Below are 17,976 nucleotides of genomic sequence, written 5' to 3'. Positions count from 1 at the left end.
GTGACACAGGGAAGCCCTAATGAGAGCTTTGCAACACTGTATTGCAAAAGGGCTCCAGGACCAGTTACAGCAGGAAGATTTATGTCTAAGACATCTGTACCTATATGAATGGGAGATGTTTAGTTTTACAGGGGTAAAAAACTAAAACTGTGGTCTCATAATAGAAAGTGAACAAAGACAAAAGAAATTCATCTTACGCAGCAAGAAGATAAGCTGGCAAAAAATAAAAGCAGGTAAAGAGATAAGTCATGTATCAACCTCGTGACTAGAAAGCAAGAAAGATGCAATCTATTTGGCTTCCTCTTAAGTCCAAAATCTTGTGTTTTTTTCTAAGAAGGCCTTAAACTGAGATTCTTATCTGCCATTATAATCTTGTACTTTGGTTCGCACAGTAACAGTAAAGGCGCAGCATGTAGGCACCATGATCTTCTGTTTCCAACTCTTCTAAAATCACTTTCAATGCTTCAACCTCTCAGCACTCCTACAAGAAAAGCCTGGTGAGTCACCACAAGCTACCGAAATACCCAAATACCTGTGACCTGTGCAGAGCTGAGAAGCTCTTCTACCTACAAGATTTCACCTGCCCAACAGACACCAGCCAATTTTGAGATGGCATTAATGCCTTCAAAACTTCAACTGGTGACTTTTGGAGCTTTCTGCCGAAACAAGGTATGCCACAGGCATCACAAGTGGAGGTTTACGGGGGGAAAAGTCAGAATAAAGCATATGTTTAACAGCTGGGCTAGGAGAGGCCATAAACCTTTCCTTTTTAAAAGCAATGCAATCTCCACACCGCATCCCACGTCCCAGGAGCGTGGGAGCAGATACAACCGTGGCACGGCAGTCTGGGCTTGGTACGCTGTATCTCGAGCAGCTCCCGCCTCTGGTGGGTAAGACGTAAAAAAACACTGTCAGCCTGAGAAAAGACACAGGTTGTGCTCTTGTATGCTCAGCACATGGGAGATGGTCCTTTCCTTCAAGGAGTGCAAGTGACTGACATTTGGTCAATTAGTTCTCTATTAACATGCAGCCGGGGACCTGGTAATGAGAACATTTTTTTTTTCTTCCCGATTTGGTAGAAGAGACATCGAAACATGTTTTAATCTGCAACACAGACTGATAAAACCAGCTGCCCAACAGACGTCTCTTTCACGAAGGCTTAATTCTCCTTGGAGAGCTCGAGAGCAGCTTTACTGCCTGCTGGATAAGTCATGTTTACAGCAGATCCTCAGAGCTGCTCAGCCTCTTGGATGAATTTAGAAATTAGACCAGAGGGTAGATTTGCAGAGCAGTAATTAGCACAGGAGACGATGGAGAAGCAATGGAGAAGAACAATTTAGTCTGTGTCAACATAAGGTCAAGTTCTGGGGGGCTTGTCCGAACTTCTGCACAGCTCATGGGGAAAAAGGCAGGGAAGGATGAAACGAGGGGGATCTGCACTCTGAAAATCCAACTACTCCCCACAGACCAGCTTGAGCAGCCTTAATCAGCTTTGCAACTCTTCTTCCTTCCCATTTCAGGGCTTTTTTTATTTTGTGTTAAAAAAAAGGCAGGTAATGGGCACCCCTGACAGGCAGCACTCCCGTGCTGCCACAGTGACTGTAACAGTACACAGTCTGTTGGCAGGCAGAGTATTTCCCCACTACTGCCTTTCTGCTAATGAGTCAGCAAGTGCCTTAACTTAAATAACAAGCCACCAGCTCAATCAGGCTTGTTACTGTGCAACTGCACCCCAGAGCAGAGCAGATGGGAGAGCTCCTGTTGTACCAGCTGGATTCAACCCCGCTACCCTCTAAAGCCACTTCCAGAAAAAGCCAACGTGGGTAACTCCAGCCACCATTTGCACAGAGCTCAGCATCACCGTTTCCATCTCGGATGGACTACATCAGCATTGAAACAAAACAGAGAAATCGTTAGACAAAGACAACAAGATAGCAATATGAGATATAGATATAGGCAGACTTGCTTAAAAACAAAACTCAGGTCACAGGAAGGCCAGGAACCATCAGGCAGTGCAGCTCCTTCTGGGTTCTCCAGATCCAAAACAGAGCCACAGCACCAAAATTCATACATTCCCTCTCATGTGCAAATAGACTAGAGAATTTGTCAAATCAGTGTCTGTAGGGCTGGTTTATTTGTGCTTCTCTCCACCCCCAGGAACTAAGCATCTTCTTTTTTTTAAGTCAGTAAGAACCTACTACTGGCATTCCAGCTACAGACAGGAAGCAGTACCAATAGTGTCAATACCAACTCATACTCCTCAAACTACTACTCCTGGAATTAAATTCAAGAATGCAAGTCCCAGAGTACACACAATGATTGCATACTCAAGAACACAGAAACTAGCAAAAAGATTAATTTACCTTATGTAAATAGACAGTTCATATTCCTTAGACCCTGCTATGCAGAACAACACATACAGATCCCCAGAAGAGCTAAATACAGAGTCACGGACAGATCAACTAAGAGGTGGACAGGTCTTCTTGCCATGAGTATTTATTGACTTTCTGAAAATTGCAAATGTGCATTAATTCAGGAAGTAAAAAGCGGAGCAAGAATATAAATAACAATAGAAGTAAGAGGAGGAGGGCAGACCCAGCCCTTTCCAACTCCCAACCCGCCCCTGCCCTCTCTCTCATTTTCCAGGGCATTTCCTACCCCCATCTGCACCTGCTCGAAACAAGCTCCTGCAAATCTGACCCAGGAGACAGTCTGCCTACTGCTCCCATTTAACGGAGGCACAGCAATTCCTGAAAAAAAGCAGGGCTAAGAATAAATCCCAGTAGCCAGAATAAGTATGTGAACTAAGTACAAGGCACACGTAAGAAGATTTATTAGGTCTCACGCTGTAACAGCACCATGAATCATAATGATGCCCTATTTGCTATCCACATGTGCCTTTAAGTCAATGATAAAAGTTCACTTGGCACAGAAACATACCATGCAGGGTTTCACCTGCAGTGCTTTGCTTCTAGCCCTTCCCAATTCACTTGTGTTAATCCAAAAACTGGCTACTTTGCTGGAAAAAGATGGAGCAGTCCTGCAGTGTCTCCAAGTTGGTGAGCACATGGGGCTGACAAGCAATTCACCAGGCTGGGACTGCCCCACTATGTCCAGTAAGCTCAGGATACACATTAGACACACCAGTGAGTCAGTGACCACAGGAACACTAACAGCAGGCAATCTTATCTCCAACAACTCCTTTTTATTAGGAACTTGTGGTCCGAACCCTCAAAAATCAAGGAAAGCGTTACAAGAATTGGTGCTGGCGTTGCTGTTAGAGCCAGCCCGCAAACGCTGCTGGACAAGGTGCGCTGGAGGGGAAGATGGGCTGTTCCAGTGAGTCCTGATTGCAGATTTCACAAAAGGGCCAGCAAAGGACGCCACAGAGATGATGCCATGAAGGGGCAGGACTGTTACCACCAGTGGTAAATGGCCAAAGGAAACTACAAGGAGCAACAGGAGGAAGGGAGAGGAGAAGGAAGAGTGCGGGCAGAGCACGAAGCCACTGATAGTAGGTCTGGTTTGGTCTCCTGTTTTCCACACAAAATGACTACGCAATCTGCCATCATGACCAGACTCCTCTGCATGGCAGGTCTGCCACCTCTCCTCTTGAGGCTACAGAAGATTTAGCAATAGATTTTCATAACTCACACCACAGAGCACATACGAGCCCTCTGGTGCTAGGCATATGCAGAGGCTGCCCCTTAGAAACAGTACTGGTGACAGTGACCTTCTAGGAAGTCACATACCACCGCCCCACATTCTTTTGTACAACCTGGCTTTCAAGACTAAATAAAGGCAGTAGCACAAGCTTGTTTGCTGTGCTCCACAAGCCTCTGCCTTGCTCTTGTTGGAAGCAACACCACCACATCATTTGATCTAAAAGGATATCCATGCCTTCAGTTCACAAGCAGACACTTCCATTAAATGCTAACTTTGGTGCTCGCTTCTCTGCTGGGAGCATCTCTCTGGTGGGAAGAGGATGGTAATCAAATTTATTTGCACAAGCCGTTTGAAGAGCTTCAAAGGTGGAGCGATATTCAGTCACTACTAGTGTGTTCCCAGTTAAACTATGAAGTACAGCTAAGGACCCTGCAGCCACACTTTATCTCCTAAATCACTAATTTCCTGATAAATCAATGGCTAGACAGACCAGGTGCTAATGTGTGTAAAGAAAAGAAAAGATAGTGAAGCCATAATTGCCCTTCCCATCCAAATACATCTTGTATTTGCTGGTCCCGCATCCCAATTGTTGGAATTCATCTGGGGTCACTGGCAGGGGGGCGGGGAGCGAGCGGGGAGATGGAAATGTTAGTTCTGAGGTCTACATATTTTTTCCATTATGAAAAGTGTCCCTCCAGGGCTGGTTCAGACACGAACCATGGGAGGTGAGGAACGTCCTGGCTAATGCCCAGGAATCTGTTCACATTCACTGCACGTTCCTTAGTACATTTGCCTATAGTATCTCTTATTTCACAACAGCTCCTCCCTATTTGTACAAACCTCATTCAACCTTTGCCAAAGACAAACAAAACTGAACAGAACAACGCAGTGCTCCCAACCAGCTACGGCACAGCTTTGCCTTTATTTCTCTTGTTGTAGACGAGACATAAGGCGACCAGCTCACATGAGCGGTCAGGGAAAAATAGTCATCTCCTCCAGCATGCAGGGTGGGCTGCAGGTCTTGGAGGGACCATTTCAGCTGGAAACCTCCAGATGCTGAACAGGGAAACAGGCCGGAGAGCGAGAGGCTGGAGGGCAGCAAGGGGGCTTTGCAATAGCCCTGCGTGGCCTGAGAGCACCACGGCTCATGACCGAAAGCGGCTCTGCTCTGCATTCAGGATTATTGATTATCCTCTCCTAATCGCATGATTGAGTGCCCGGGGCAAAAAAAAAAAGTTTTATATTATATACAGATAGATAGCTATTTAAAATCATTAACAGAGATTTATATCTTTGAGCTAGTCTTCCATTCTCTGGGGAAACCAGACAGCTGCATAGTAAGCGACTGAAGGCTACAATAAAATGAAGAAATGCGCTTCAATAAATCATTAAGCTAAAGCTCATAATGTTTATCTGCAATGTCATGTCCCCACAATCTACAAAAGCAGATGTGTAACTTTCTGTTTTTCTTTTATCAACTATTAAACTGTCATGTAGCTATTACAGAAGACTGAAACTTCTTTTTAAGAGCATTGAGCATCAGGGGTTGCAGTTTCTTTTCATGGAAGGGATACTTGCATGCCAATCCATATCGTGCAAGAGGAACTGGAGATAAAATATACGGAAACAAACCCTTGAAGAAGAGGCTGTTCACTTTCTGCCAATGTTCTGGCAGCTAGATGTGCCCAAAACTTCATTAACAAGGCAGCTCTGTGGGATCAATTTTACCAGCTCTGCTCTATCTGCCCTCATTTATTCTTCTTCCAGTACACCCCATGCCTATGTTTCCAAGTGTATTTATATATACAATGAGGCACAGGCAGCACCAGAGCTGGTTCAAGGCCCCCCAGCAATGAAGGCAAAGTCCTGTGTGGCCATGGCACTTCTGCCTAGGGGAGACAGTACGGGAGGGGAGGTCAGGCAGAAAGGCTGGAAGAAGGCAGACCCATTTCAAGAGCAGAAGGCGGTTTTCAGGGTCAGCAGTTGCTTTCCTACACCCTCACCTGCAAGCAGCATTGCTCCTCCTGCAGCCAGCCCTGCTCTCCTTCCCAAGCCCCTGAATTGCCAGGGAGATGGGAAGCGCCAGGGCTGGGGACTGCTCCGCAGGAGCAAGGGTGGACAAGGGAAAGGACAGCCCTGGAGACATCCCACCAGGGTAGCCACTGCAGGGGTAAGCTAATGGTGGACGCAGACAGCTGTGCCCCCGACATCATTCCCGAGAGGCTGGAGCAGGTGGCATAGAGAGGGGCAGCTGCAGCTCGAGAAGACATCTTGCCATTTCCCCAAGACTCAGCGGTGACCAAGAAAGGCGGCAGCCAGTGCACGTGTTGCACCACGAGCAATGTGCTTGCATGACCTCTCTGTTGAAAGGTCAGAGCTCTTCCCCCTCCAGGTAGCTCCATAAACACCGCTGACATTTTCCAGCCTTGCCCTGTAATGCACTACTGGACACAGACCCTTCACCTCTTTCTCTGGAGCTCTACGGCAGCCACCAGCACAGAGGGAGGAGAAATCACCCTTACAGGTATTTCAGGGATCCAAAATTTTTTTTTTAAACCTTGTTTCCTTTTTTTAGAAGAAGAATAGAGCAGGAAAGCTCTCTGCTCCCTCAGGCTTGACATCCAAAAATTAGCATTTGTTTGTTTTACAGAACAGGACTTGCTCTATCCAATTTAGATCCAATCTGTTAATCTACAAACAAAAGCAAATAAATACTGAAATTATGACTAAGGGGGATTTCAAGAGGCCTATACCTTACTGTGTTTTTTTGAGGTATTACGAATGGAGTCTTGCGTTTATTCTACTGTATTTCCTGCTGGCATGAATGCAAAATTCAAAGCTGCTGTGCTGCTTTTGTCTGCTGCTGCTGATGTAAAGCGTAACTACGCGTTCAATCCAGCCTGGGAGGGCTGCTCTTTAGAAGCTAATTTAAAGCATGATTTCCAAAATCCTGACCGTACGAATCCGTGAGCAAATCTGTCTATGGTTGTATGCAAGCCCTCAAATTACTGTTATGCTCAAATCCTTGAAGTCCACCAAATTAACAAGCTCTAGCCCACATGACTAAGGTTCACAGAAGTTCAACCCCAGCTTATGTAAGAGACAGAATTGGTGTGTTTGCCTTTAAAAAAACCACCAAGATAAATACTAGGGTCAGCAAACATGCTGTGCAATATTTAACAAGAAAAAGCTGGGACCTTAACAGGATTTGCAGCCTAGAACTGCTCCTGAAGGCAACAAACATGACATGATCATTCTGACAGCTGTGACAAATTAGGTTTCATTTGCCTGAGAGCTAGCCATGTTCATTTAACTGCAATTACTGGCACATCATGATCCCCATGCCGAGAACGCACCCAGCCATCCAGCCAGACAGTCAAACAAAGCATCTTGTACAGATCAACATGTTTAAATGGTTCTTCTGTAACAACACCAAGTCTTCAAAAACAACCATTCGTTAATATCCGCCAATAGCTTCTTCAGGTAGTGGAACAACAAAATCTGGTTAAGATGCTTTAAACTCTGCACCCATTCCCTGTGTGCCTGGTTGCCGAATGCAGTGCTCACAGGAGAAGGTGCTATTTAGAGATGTTTACTCTGTCTGGTCTAATCCAGGAGATATGAAAATAGTTTGTTTCATCCAGCCTGAAATATTATTTTGAAAGACTAAACATATAAATCAACTCTTTTTTTTGTACTTGTCTTTATGCCTGAGAACATATCTGGACTTTGTGATCTTATTTACAGCAAAATCCCGCACACATACTCACAATTTCACAAGAACCCTTTCCTTATTCCCTTATACTTCAGCCACACCAAAGAAGAAAGCTTCAGTCAATTATACATGCATCATTTCAACATATTTAGTTGGTGAGCTAATTTAAAGGAAAAAAAAAACATCTGGGATGTGGCCGTCAGCTTCCTTAAAAATTCCTAGATAACACATCCATGGCATGTCTGATCCATTCAGTCACACCACAAAACATCATTCATTTTTCTTCAAGACAAACTTTATTTATTCCCGAACAGGACTTTACAAGCCTATGTGTTCTGCAGGCAGGAATGCAGGAGCCCTCATCTATCCGTCCATCTGTCCATTTGCTGTTGAGGCACCAGCTGCCGGCAGTAACAGGTGTTTTCTGGTTTTCTTCTCAAGAGAAAGTCCCAGGCGCTATCTCTGGTGGAATGCAAAAGAACAGTGCGGCACGTAGGGCCCGACACGGAGCCGCATTCCTTTCCGAGCAAGCAGGCAAGACGCACTCCGCTGCAGCACCACTAACTCAGATGCTTTCCTGGGGAGTAAGCTGCGTTTGCATATACTCACTCAAAAAATTCAGCCAAATCATCACTTGAAAGGCAGTTTTCCCCACTTTTTTTTTGCAAGGAAAAGCTGGTTTATCAACAGCTGCAGAGCACAGTACATTTGCGCAGTGCAACATTAACTAACTCTCAGGACACCATCAACTGAGGCTGAAGACTCTGCCCTGGCAGTAGCTAACTTCTATTCAATGTTTCTACGCAGGGAAAATCTTCAAAAGTTATTTTCAATAACTTTTTTTTCTTTTCAAACTCTGTAGTGAGCCAAAACAGCTCAAACTTCTGAGAATAAGATATGCAGGAGAAAAAAATGAAACTAGCGGGATTAAGAAAAACAAGTGGTGAAGACGAGGAAAAACATGGAAATGGATTTTTGATAAAAAACTGCAAAATAACCCATGACCAAAGCAAACAGCCATGCAACATGCCACCAACATCTTCTGAGGAATACTTAGCAACGAGGCATCACACGACTGAACGCAAATTCAAAATGAAATCAAGTTTGTTTCTGATCTTCAAAGGCTTACAAATGCGTTAACCTTTCCTCGCTCTGTGTAGCCCTGCATGTTTACAGTGAATTAAGATAAGCATGAGCTTAAATAACTGTAGGATTCCAGCTTAAATCATTCCTACATGGAGTCCGTCTCATCCTGTTGTACAGTGGGCATTCTTAGACAGCAGCTTTCTCATGGTGGAGACGGACGACAGCACCTAACATACTCCAAATGGGAACATGATACAAGCAGTAAAGCAGCCGCCCAAAATCTAGTCATATTGCCCATGTTTACAATGTAAAAAGTTATGTTTATACTGATAAACACAGCTTTTGAAAAGGTTACTTCCCTGCCCCTTTGCAAACAGAAAAGGTTAAGTTCATCATCTGCTGCGCACACGTCAAGCTATCAGGCAAAGGAAGGAGCTGCAAAGAGCACAGCCCTGCGTTCCGCTGCACCAAAGGACCTGTCAGAGCATCCCAGCAAAACGCCCAGAAAACTGTCCTAAAGTTATACTAACCTGCCTCAAACGCCTCTGCCACAGCCTGCTCGTTTAGTGGACTTAATTTTAAAGCAAGCCTCTGAGGCACAGGTTTATGAACAAGTCCTCAGACCAGTAAATTCAGAGGTAAAACCCAGCTTACCTTTTCATTTAGCGTAGTCATTAAAAGCAAAGTGACAGGAGAGTTCCTCCCTCTGCCTGCTTTCAGATTAACCCCACCGACACAGCTAAATCACAAAAATTTACTTATTCAGTCATAAGTGACCGCTGCACTGCTGAGAGCTGACTCCAGCTAGTCTTTACCCTTATTCCTTGAATATTTTTTTTTTTTTTTTAAGAGAGCACAGGATGCCCAGAGGGACATCAGTACTGTAACACTAAATACAGCAGCACTCACAAGCTAAATTGCTGCCTACGAGGTGTATCAGCTAAGTTCAGAACAACCATTTCATACACAGGCAGGCAAGATGCTTGAAATATGAGAGGTCATTTCAGCAAAGCCCAGAGATGCAGGAGCCAGAGCTCCTTTGACAGTTGCCTGGCAACGCTCCATTATCTTATATTCATTTATATTTATATTATTTTTAATACACTTACACTTACCCCCAGGTCTCACCCAGGGTTCTCCCCAAAGTGAGTTCAGCATTCTCTGTCGTTGGGGGGAGTGTTTGTTTGCTTTCTACAAGTCTTCTGGAAACAACTGAGTTCTGCCAAAAAGAGCACAAAACTTGAGAGCTTTCTGAGAGCAGTTTTTGGAACAGGCTGTCTGCTCCTTCCAGCCTCAGTTTTGCATCACAACATGCATTTTGGCAGGCTGCTTCTCAACAAGTACCTCTCACGGCTGCAACCTTTCGTCAGCATCCAGCCAGACACTTGGCGCATTTCATGAAGAGATGGGCTGCACAGACTCTATTAGCTAAAAGTATCAGTTAATGGGAAGCTACTGTAATATTAAAAGCATTTTTATGCTTAAAAATTATTCAAGTTTATTCCCTTATCAATAAAACAAGGCAAACTTAAAATTCAAGAGTACCTTGATTTGCCACTAGGTTTTCCAAATTAAAGAAAAAAATGTTCAATTATTTATTTCTGGGGAGAGAAATCTCCCCCCGTCCCACTTCCCCACTTAAAGAAAACAAAAACATAATCAGTGTCCACACAAAAAAACACCCTAAAGCCCTTTGGGCATGTTTTGAAGAAGCTATTTAGAGTAAGGAACATGGGCATTCTCTATCCTTGCACTTATAATGAGGCTCCACCATCCCCAGGAGCTAAAGCAGAATGAAAATAGGTCACATATCTAATTAGCACTATTGAAGCATGAAGCCCAAACATCCCTGAAATGTAATAGATAGGGGTTTTTTTTAATAACTCCAGTTTCATTAGAATATCCCACAGTTACCTATGTGAGATGCCAGAAGCTTAAAAAAAGGGTACCATAAAGCAGGCATGTATCTGGCATCACGCTGCTTTACTACTGGGGAAGGGGAGACAGTGCTTTTGACAAAATCTAATCTATTAGCTAAAACATGAAGCAATTAGTCAATCAGCCTAGCACAGCCTGTTCTTTAATCACTTTTTATTATTAAAAAAAAAAACACAACACAACCCCCTTGACTACAAAAACAACATACAGATCCACAGGCATGGATGAAGCATGTTCAAGACAGGCAGTTTCTAAAGCAGACAGCCAGACAGGAGCGGGTGGGTTCCCACTTTCTCCCAGCAGAGATGCCCATGCGCTGTCCCATGCTTTGCCCCCTTCCCCACGTTTATTAGGAAGCCGGTAAGGGCTCCACAGCAAGCCCCCCACCCCAGCTCTGTGCTTGGCTCCGCTCCTCATCCGCACCTCCCTCCCACACGCAGGTATTGCCATCCAAGTGTCAGACACCACCAGGCATGTTGGGCTGTCATAGATGAATGTGTTTAAATTACAGGTGTGTGCGCTGGCAGAGAGCACTAATGAGCTTCTCCTCCTGCTTACCGAAGAGAAGACATGGGAAGATTGCATGGGTGGGTGGAGGGGAAGAGAGGCGGCAGACTTTTCCTCAGGTGTGTTTACAGTACACAAGGCTCCAAAGAGGGTGCATGAGCACCCGCACGTCAGGCTGCCATGCTTTGCTTTCCCCTCCGCTTCGTACCCTGCTGCTTGCTCTCACCTCCCAGGGCTCGCTTTTACTCCAGGCAGGCTCAGCCTCCTGCACCCAGCACCCAAAATTTCACTTGCTTTGGGCTAGACGAATGCCAGTGAAGCTATGGGGAAGCACCCCCAGGGATTACACAGCAACTCTGTCCACCCACCTACAAAAACACCCAGTGAAGACTTCCACATGCAAACCCACTCTCTTTGCGAACAGGACTCTGCGCTTCATTTCCATCAAAGTCAACAAGCCATAAATGCCACTCACCCGTGAGGGTTTGGAAGTCACTACAGCCTTCTGGAAAAAAAATACCATGAAAAAAATCAGAGGGGGGAATTAATTGAGCCTGCAGCTGTCTGCTCTACATATCAAACGTCACAAAGTTCATGTTGCTGCACGGGATTTTTTTTGTACAAGAGATGAGCAGGCGAAAGCTGAGCAAAAACCAGAACAAAGTGTTTACACTGCCCATCCATGACCACGCTCTTACCCCGCAGGCGACTGTGTCTTTTGTGGGCCTTGGCACGTGAGCACTTTGATGTGTCTCCTGCACTGATTTTGCATTTTTGTTTATTACAGTGAGAAGTTTTTTCCTTTTTTTCTTTTTGTTTAAATTCTCTCATCACAGTGGAGAATGACGCACACAACTGCATGCGAGTGAAACCCACAGTATTTTATGTGGCTTAATCTAGTAACTCCCTTACCTGCAAAGGGAAGCAAAAATAGACACTTATGCTTTGATTAGAGAGACGTGTATAAAAATCTGTATCTTTTTTTAATGGTGTAACATGGCAGTTCACAAACCACCAAACTCTCCCAACCTGCTCACGTGTGACGGAAGTTAAAGCTAACGCAGAGTGAACAGCGATGGATGACCCATGCCAATGATGGAGATTGGCAAAGGCTGGAGATCACTGGTCCAGCATCTCAAGTCCAGACCTCACGTTATCACTGCTGGGATAATAGTGGCCATTCTTATTGCTTGTATTGGTAGAATTTCAATTACATTAGTACAAACACAACTTATGCCAAAAGTTAGTCTTCACAAGTCCTTCTGTAATCAAAACTTACTCATCACTTCACTATAATACCAATATTAATGATATGGCTGTGAGGAGACTCAGCCACTAGCAATCTCTTAAGTGGTTCGGATTGTATAACATGCCTACTTTTTTTTTTCCAAGCAAATTGCCCAGCAATTGGTTAAAGTGGCTCCAGAAGTCCTGAGACCGAGTTTCCTGAGCAGCTCAGCTTCCACTGAAGGTCTCTCTCACCAGCTCAGGCAGCTTGCTCCCCACGCCGTTCTCAAAATGTGGCGTCTTGCTTAAATATCTAACTGGAGGACGACCTGTGATGTGCTTCCCACCATATTTGATACTGGGACCTCCAGGCTGTGGAAACTGCCTTTCAGGGGACTGAGCCCATACGCCCAAACCGGCCTCCTTGCTGTCCGAATTCCACATTCAAGGTTTCCCACCCAAGGCAATGAACACAGCCCATGAGGAGCCAGGAACAGTGTCCAGAGCCTCTACCACTAGAAAGCCCCATTTACTATGAAACAGAAATAGCAGAGGGGAGGCTTTCAGTGGAAAATGTGATGAGAATAGAAAGCAAGAGAGTAAAAGTCCTGTCAGCACATTTCATAGACAGTCTTTTTAATGAGGAGATAAACAGATAAAGCTTTCAATCCATGTATGGAGCTTTTTTTTTTTAATTTGGAAAGAAGCTAACCAAGCACACGGGATTCAATAGAAAACAAAGGCTGAACAAAACATTTTCTGACAAGGCCTAAACAATCTGAAAAATGTCAATTCTAGTGCCACAGAGAAACCAAAGGTTTCCCCCACTCCCTACCCACCCTATTTATTTTCTTTAATTACCTCTTCCTTTCAGATATCTGGCTGTGCAATGAAGTTAACAAGTACGTACAAAAAACAACCCCCAGTTCTGCGCAGGACCCCCGACTTTGCTGCAGTAGCACTGGAAATTGGAGTGAAGACTGGGAGCAAGCTAACCTTCCCTACTGGCGACAGATCCAAGCCACACAGTTTGGATCCAGACCTCCCAGATGCCAGAGAGCTCCACCAGTGTGGCAAGACTTTTTTCTTATTACACAGTTGCCAGCTATAGTATCTGCCACCCTCTACAGCCATTTGATGTGCAAAGAAGCTGTCCTGCCAATAACATGCTGTTTCTTCAATCTGATGCAACACATTTAAATCAGGTGTGTAAATAGAAAGTCAACGTTCAAAAGCCAGCCTGAAGCTATTAAGCAACAAGAGAGATTTCTTCATATGAAGATGATTTTAAACACAGAATTTAAAAAACATGAGATGGGACCCAGACAAGCAACTTTGCAAAGGAAAGCCCTCTCTTCAGATGCCACGCAGCAACAGTGAAGTGCTCTCCCACCAAGGCTTCTTTCATCGTAACCCAGAATGGTAACCTCAGACGCGGGGTGGCAGCTTATCTTCAGTGGCCCCTTGAATGCCTCCCCTTCCTGTTGACACTCATCCTTTGGGTGGAGTCTTCAAATGAGTTATCTCCCATGCACAAAGAGATTAAAAGCCAGCAGCCTCCAGTGAAAGGCTTTCTATCCTCTATGCTATGCTCCCCTGGGTAGCTTGCAATACCTTCAAATTTCATATATGGCATTTTCAAAGATAAATGATTTAGGGGGATTTTCAGCACGGGCAGAATCTGCCCTGCAAGTACCACCACAGCTTTATCCCTGCTGTTGTAAGAAACTGCATGCATACATATAGCTATGGACTTTTCCCCAGACAAGGTGATATACATCTACACAAACCCTAAACTTAAAAATGGAAACAAAACCAGTTTAATATACAAAATCCAACTAAGTGACAATCATACTCTACAGAAAATAAATCTTCTTGTTTTGGAGTTTTTATGTTTCAGAGACTGCATTTCAGATTAGCAGCAGAAAACCATATCCTGAAGAGCCAGCCGCAGAAACCCATTACAAACAGATACACACTTAAATATGAGACATTGCTGCCAGACATTTTCAACAAACTGCAAACTTACTGCATATTCAACCATCCTGAATAGTCCCCAGGGACCATTTTCTATGGTAATATTCAAGATGTGTAAGTGTCACCATGTAGGAAGCAGCACAATCCCATAACCTGTTACCTAGCTTGTACACACAGTGCAATTCAAAGCATGTAGGTTTTTCTTTTGAAGCAGTGAAGTAGGGCTAAAAACTGCCTCCTGCATGTAGTTATTAATACAGAAAAGTAGACTTAAATTGTTGCCCACATGTCAGATGAAATAAAGTCTAATGTGGTTCTGAATTTATTACTGCTAGGCCAAAGTTATCTCTAGACGTTAAGGGTCACGATCTGAGCAGCGACTACACCATCGCAGACCTCCAGAGTGGTATTTCAGATTGCCTGCACTGCGAGACCGGCAGACCCTGGCTCCCTGTACAGCAGAACCTGGTTTTAGGCCCGCTGGTACAATGGCCTAACTCAGATGCTGTGCCTGCCTCTGCCTGCTGCCTGCAAAAGGAGCTGGCAGCCCCGTTCAGCAGGAAGCCCATTTTGCTCCTTGTTCTCTTGATTGAAGATGCCATGGTATGTGACTATATGCATCTTCATCCCTGTATAATGCAGTCTGAATACAACCACCCCAACTCTCCCTTTCTCATCTGGATTTGTTCAAATAGCTAGTTAGAAGGGTATTCTTCCCAAACAACAGCGTAAGCGAACATTTGAGTTCGTTTTACAAATTCTTGCTTTCTTGCTTCTATTTTGCAGAAGCAAGCTGGGCTAGATTAATAAGAGCAGCGTACCAAGGGAAGCAATAAATTCATCACTGCTCAGGCTTCCGAGTCTACAGAGGTTTGAACAGCCTACCCAAAAGTTTTGGGCACAAAAGCTTTCCATTCACACCAGGGAGATCTCATTACAGGAATTCCTATGTGAAATTCTCAGTCTGATTTCAGCAAGAGATCAGATAACAAGGACACAGACTATTTTCAAAAACCTCTTCAAAATACACATGCTCCCTGAATAGATGCAAAAGTTAATATACCTAGGACTACAGATGGATACATCAGCTGCACCAGTGATTGCTCCCGAGATCATGGAATAAGCCCAGATAAATGGGAAACTGCACAATGAAGTACCCACAGCAAGGCCAACTGTCTAGAGTATCCCAATTTATTATAATAGTTGGCCAATCCAACATGAAGTATGATCTTTTTCTTGCATCTTAACCCTAACTTTTGAAATATACCCCGTACTGCCTTCCTCCAACACTTTTTTCTAATTTGAAAGCTGACTTTTGTATTGAGAAACCTGCGTATGCTACTCATTAAATTTTTGGAAAGGAATTCAACAGTTAAGCACTTTTTTTAACTGGGCATTTCATCTGGTCCAGAGCATTCACCTCTCACTCCCATCAATAAAGGAATTTGTTAATGGACTTTGCTTCAGTCCCACTCACTTTCATGGCATACATCTACAGCAAAAAATTTTCTACACAGATGGCAAATTTCCAGCATTTGCTTTCAGTCTGCTCACCATGAAAAATACAGATATATTCCTTAAATATTGTATGAATCAGAGCCATAACTCAAAGCCAGAAATAATTACCTTCTCTGGACAACATTCAGCAACCCATTCCCTTCTTCCCCAGCCTGCCAGCTGCCTTCAGCACAAGCAGCCATGTTCCTCCTTTTAATTGTCCACTCCTTTTTTGTGGTTTAGTCTTTTCCCATTTTTCTCCTCATCTTTCCAACTCCAGCTTTTTACAGGGATTATACAGGGCTCCATCCCCAGGCTTTCTGCGCTCTGCTCAACTTCCTCCTGGGGGACCAAATTCCCACTGAAATAATTTTATTGTGATCAGCAGGAGTGCAGCACCCTCAACCCTTGGGAAAAAAATATAATCTGTGTTTTCAGTATTCTCAAACATAAACATAAAATAAACATCTTGACATGGATGACTCAGATTCGCTCTCCTTTTCAGTCTTGTTCTCCGTCTTAAATGTCTTGGATCACTTCCATTTTTTGATGATGTTCAGGCATTACTTTAAGTGAAACACTGCCAAAAAAAGGCAGACTCAAAGCGCACTCTAGCCCCACTTCCTGATCGCTGGAGACACGGCCACCCGACTAACAAACCCAGCTATGGGGGGCTGCTTTCTGCTTAATCCTTTCTCCAGATAGTTATGTCCAGGCTGCGCTTGCGGATTCCTTCCGAAAAAGCAGCAAAGATGTGCTTTTCCCATCCATCCTAGTATCAAAGCTCATAACTAAGTCTTGTGTTTCAGTAATGCTAGTATCTCCTTTTTTGATACGTGTACTGCTGCTTTGTTCAGAGTTAGCTTTCCTTCCCCCGGTCTAGCTTTACCAGTATATTTAAAATCACTGCTTTCCGTCTGCTTTTCACTTCTTCAGTGCCTCCATCAGGCTTATGCTATTTTGACCTTCAAGGACTACATTGTACTATTGAAGTGTCAGCTCCAGTCTCCGGTTGGCCAACCAGTCTAGGTGCCATTGCTCATCTGGTAAATTCGCAACATACACCAACATCATTTTTGTCTAATGAGCTAACCATTCATTCCATCACCTACCACACACGTCTGTCTGTCCTCGCAGCTTTTGCTGTGCTCGATCAGTAATTTTTCAGTTCTTGCCTATCATATTGATACTGTTGTCATGGTTATACACCAGAAGTATATGGTGGAAAAAAAAAAGCTTTCACTGGGTTCAGCACTGTATAATCTTGACTCAATAGAAGCCAAAGTAACCCTACATTTATGAAAAACTGGCCACAAAATAGCTCAAAATATTCCCAAATATTATTATAACTGAAAATACTCCCAACTATTTCATAAAAAACATTCCCTGCCCGATTGCTGCTTTTTACTTTGGAAGCCTGTCACAATAATAGCAGCACTGATACTAGCATATGGAGCAGACTGCAGTATTTTAAAGTTGCCAACAAGTTTAAACAAACAAACTGCAGAAATTAAAGTTTAAGCAAAACTTTCTTCCCAGAAACAAATACTGACACTGGATACAAAATATGAAAATGCCAAGCCAATACAAACACCAAAGGAGACAAAACAAAACCAGGCAGGAATTCCATTTTGGCATAAGTGACAAGAGTTTTATGCCTGGATCACAAAGCAGCCGTTTCACTTCTGAAAAATGAAGTGTCTGCACCCCCAGGTAGGTACTGAAGCACCCGGCAAGACCGGGGAGGATGATGCAGAGCGCCATATTCCCTCTGCCCAGTGACTCACCAGGTAGACACTTGCCAGATCTTTTCTGGTCGTGTTTTAATTGTTTCACACAGGGCAGACTGGCAGTTCCCGGGGGTAGCTCTTCCTAGTAAATACTATGCGGCAGATTACAGACTCCACGAGTGGACAAGCCTTGGAGGCAAAAACCAGGGTGTGCAACTTCAATGATAGAGGCTTGCTTTGATGTGACCTATAGGATTAACCGTAATCCTGGTGTGACTAAAATATGTTATTTGCGATCTTTATTGCCCAACAAGGAAAATTTAATGACACCCCTACTTCTTTTCGCTCTTCCAGGCTGGCAAAAGATAATATGCAATACACTTAGACCCTATTTCACACTAGCTGGTTACTTTTCCCCCTTGTTTGGATGGATGCTGAAGCAAAACTTACAACTATCCAGACATTAATAAAAGAGCAATCCAACTATCAAGAAATTAATAAAAGGGCAATCCAGGCATCCCTGTTAGTATTTCCTCCAAATAAAATGCATTCTGTCATCCTCAACTCCATGCGAACTGTTGCCACACACTTAAGCATCTCCATTTGCCTATGCAGACGCTGCACAGACAGAAT

At 44.0% G+C, this 17,976-nt stretch overlaps 1 protein-coding gene and 1 long non-coding RNA gene across 12 annotated transcripts in view; one reads left to right on the top strand and one right to left on the bottom strand.

Annotated features, from left to right (window-relative positions):
• MTSS1 (MTSS I-BAR domain containing 1) overlaps nucleotides 1-17,976 on the bottom strand; it is a 131,025-nt gene that overhangs the window by 54,633 nt on the left and 58,416 nt on the right. The window lies entirely within an intron of this gene.
• LOC143156123 (uncharacterized) lies at nucleotides 6,085-14,024 on the top strand. The gene is made up of 2 exons (XR_012994565.1): nucleotides 6,085-6,190; nucleotides 13,014-14,024. It is a non-coding gene; the product is annotated as an uncharacterized LOC143156123 (long non-coding RNA).

This window comes from Aptenodytes patagonicus, chromosome 2 (genome assembly GCF_965638725.1).
Source record: "Aptenodytes patagonicus chromosome 2, bAptPat1.pri.cur, whole genome shotgun sequence".
Classification (NCBI taxonomy): Eukaryota; Metazoa; Chordata; class Aves; order Sphenisciformes; family Spheniscidae; genus Aptenodytes; species Aptenodytes patagonicus.
This window is presented reverse-complemented; position numbering and strand designations above follow the sequence as displayed.